Consider the following 4,042-nt stretch of genomic DNA (forward strand, 5'->3'; position numbering starts at 1 on the left):
AAAAAAATTAATTATTTTTATAATTTTTTAATATTTGTTTTCCTAAATTATTTAAAAAGAATAAAATTTAATTCTTCTGAATCCTATAAACCAAATACACCAAAAAATATCAAAGTCTTTCAATTCTAAATCGTTCCACGAAATACAAATCTCTCATAATCGTTTCATGAAACCAAACATCTCGTTAGTACTTTTTATATTCATTGTTATCATTCCCAAATCCCGGGTAAGAAGGTTTTATGCCGGAACCCAACAAGGTAGAGAACATAAGAACATCTCTAATATATTCTCTATAATTTTTTTTGAAGTAGATAATTAAAATTCAAAATCTTTAAAATAAGTTACATTTCATTATGTTTAGTTAATTATAGTATGTTTTAGTTCATTATGTTTAATTATATCTTAGGTTTCATTATGAAATTAGATATATCCTAATAAATTTTGAAACATAAAACATATTATAATCAACTAAACATAATGAAACCTTTTGAATACTAAAGCAAATTTTTTGTACTATTAAATTTCATGAATGAAACTATTCCACCATTTCATCTACCGAACTCATGTGATTCCTTGTCAACTACAACGAGCTAGGTATATCCTAATAAATTATGAATATATAAAACATACTATGATCAACTAAAAATAATGAAACACATTGAATACTAAAACAAATATTTTGTATCATTAAATCAATGAACGAAACTGTTTCATCGTTTATAGAGCGAACTCATGGTGAATGCCATTAAAGAAAGACCGATTGTCATGTAGTGTTAAACGATGAAACATATAAAGAATGAAACATTTTTAAAAATTTAATGAGACACTTGAAAACCGAATATTTTTTTATTTAATGAATGTTTTTCATGCATAAAACGTTCCGAAATATTGTGAAATTGTTTGCTAGTCATTATTGAACATGAAATTAGTTTCATTACTCAATGTACATATATTTTTTCAATGAAACGGAACACAGATTTCATATTCTACTGCTTTTAAAATTCATATTTTTATAAAATATAATGGTAAAAAATAATAAAACATATTAATGGTAAANTGTTTGTTAGTAATTTTATGAAGTTCAAAACATAAATATTTAAAAAAAATTGTATCATATGCATTAATTAGTTATAAACTTGAATTTTAAGAATAAAAAATAAAAAATTTATAATTTGGGATATTCGCAGTTTGTTATAGTTTAGAATCAAAACCATAAATTCCAACGACATAGACAGTTTTAGTTCTTTTTCCAAAACATATTTGCCTCCAATCGTAAAATATCACACCATATTTTGTGGTGCGGTGCAGTTTATGTGGTTTGTATCTAAATGTTGTGAATAAAACATTGCAATACAAAGTTATATAGCCCCCCTATTCTATACAATATAAAATGAAAATTGGCAAAACGACATAACTTTGAGTACAAATAAAAATCCTCAAAACGAAGAACCGAGTTCATCAAAATTCAAAATCTCGACAAAAACCCTAATCCGTAAGTCAAAAACCTTAATTCCAATTTCTAATTTTTAATCATTTAGTCTAACGGACTTCGGATGTATCCAACCCAACACCAATGCCAAATTTAACAATAAAGAACTTCAAACCAACACCAAACCTCACGTCATTTTGGTGACAACACCAAATTTGGTTAGGTTATTCATTAATTAAATTGATTTGGGTTTATAGCTTTTTAGTTTACAAAATGATCTTTCAAAGTTTCACATTTTATATTTTTAATTTATTTAATTATAAATGATATTTTGTTAAAATATTTATTAATATCCTCATATCATAAGTTATATATTTATATTAACTTATGAAAGTTAAATATTCTTTTAATAATTTAAACACAGTAAAATATTTAAAAATGAAACATATCATTGACATATATATTCCTCTGATATTTTTAAAATATGACAATACTAGGTTTAGGTTCCAACAATTTTTATTTTTGAGATAAGCAAATTAGGGATAAAGAAGCTCATTCTGCTTTATCAGAATGCGTTGATTGATTATTTATAGTAGGAGTGTTCATGGATTGGTTTGGTCGAGTTGAAGACATTTGAGCAACTCAACCTAATGTTCGCGACCTAAAAAATCTCAATCCTAATCAAAAGTGCAACCGAACCCAACCCAAACCGTACGAGTTAGGTTGGGTTGGTCGGGTTTAAACTTTTATATATTATTTCACAATGTAACTAAGTGATTATGTTTAAAGCAAGTACTAAAATCAAAATGGAAATATAAGAATGAAACACATACCTGATGGTTGCTCAAAAACATACTTGCTGAAAGAGAATAAACCAATGAAATACAACTGAAATGAGTCAAACGCATTGCAACAAATTAAAAGCATCAATGACCCACAAGAAAAAAGAAGTAAAAACCAACTTAACAGTCAATAAGCAATATTCAACCATGCAGAAATAGTCAAATACATGCACCAACTTAGAAATCATATATAGANAAAAAAATTGTATCATATGCATTAATTAGTTATAAACTTGAATTTTAAGAATATAAAATAAAAAATTTATAATTTGGGATATTCGCGGTTTGGTGTAGTTTAGAATCAAAAACCGTAAATTCCAACGACGTAGATGGTTTTAGTTTTTTTTTTCCAAACCATATTTGCCTCCAACCGTAAAATATCACACCATATTTTATGGTGCGGTGTAGTTTATGTGGTTTGTATCTAAATGTTGTGAATGAAACATTGCAATACAAAGTTATATACCCCCCTCCCTATACAATATAAAATGAAAATTGGCAAAACGACATAACTTCGAGTAAGATAAAAATCCTTAAAACGAAGAACCGAGTTCATCAAAATTCAAGTCTCGACAAAAACTCTAATTCGTAAGCCAAAAACCTTAATTCCAATTTCTAAATTTTAATCATTTAGTCTAACGGACTTCGGGTATATCCAATCCAACACGAATACCAAATTTAACAATAAATAACTTCAAACCAACACCAAACCTCACGTCATTTTGATGTTGGTGAATAATACAACACCAAATTTGGGTTTATACCTTTTTAGTTACAAAATATTTCCAGGTTTCACATTTTATATTTTTAATTTATTTGATTATAAATGATATTTTAGTTATAATATTTGTTAATATCATATCATAAATTATATATTTATATTAACTTATGAAAGCTAAATATTATAACCACAAGGGTGCTGTCTGATTGGTTTAAGCTTGACTCCAAATGTCAAAAGTATTAGGATATCACATGTTCAAATCCAAGTAAGAATAAAAATCCCCTTGTGGCCACGGAGGTTTAAATGCAGTGACTCCGAGCTATCTGCAAAGCAGGTGGTCGTACTGAGATTAGTCGGCTCGTATAACGGGTTGGATATCCAGGTTAATAAACAAAATGTTAAATATTCTTTTAATAATTTAAACACAGTAACATATTTAAAAATAGAACATACCATTGACATATATATTACAATACAAGGGAATAAAAAGACGAATACCCAGAAAAGAAAATTAAATAACACATAATATATAGTAATTTAATAATATGGTAAACCAGATCCGGATCCTCTTATATTTTTAAAATATGACAATACTAGGTTTTATGCTTGAGATAAACAAATTAGGGATAATGAAGCTCCTCATTTATGGTAGAGGTACTCATGGATTGGTTTAGACGGATTCAAGGCACTTGAGCAATCCAACCCAACCCAACCCAACCCAACCCAACCCAACCCAACCCAAATTGTAAGAGTTAGGTTGGGTTGGTCGGATTTAAACTTTTATATATTATTTTACAATGTAACTAAGTGATTGTGTTTAAAGCAAGTACTAAAATGAAAATGGAAATATAAGAATAAGGCTAACAAGTAACAAGAATAAAACACATACCTGATGCATGGTTGCTCAAAAACATATATACTTGCTTAAAGAGAATAAACCAATGAAATACAACTCAAATGAGTCAAACGCATTGCAACAACAAAAGCATCAATGACCCACAAGAAAAAGAAGTAAAAACCAACTTAACAGTCAATAAGCAATATTCAACC

This window comes from Cynara cardunculus, assembly GCF_001531365.2.
Source record: "Cynara cardunculus var. scolymus isolate 2C chromosome LG 1, CcrdV1, whole genome shotgun sequence".
Taxonomy (NCBI): Eukaryota; Viridiplantae; Streptophyta; class Magnoliopsida; order Asterales; family Asteraceae; genus Cynara; species Cynara cardunculus.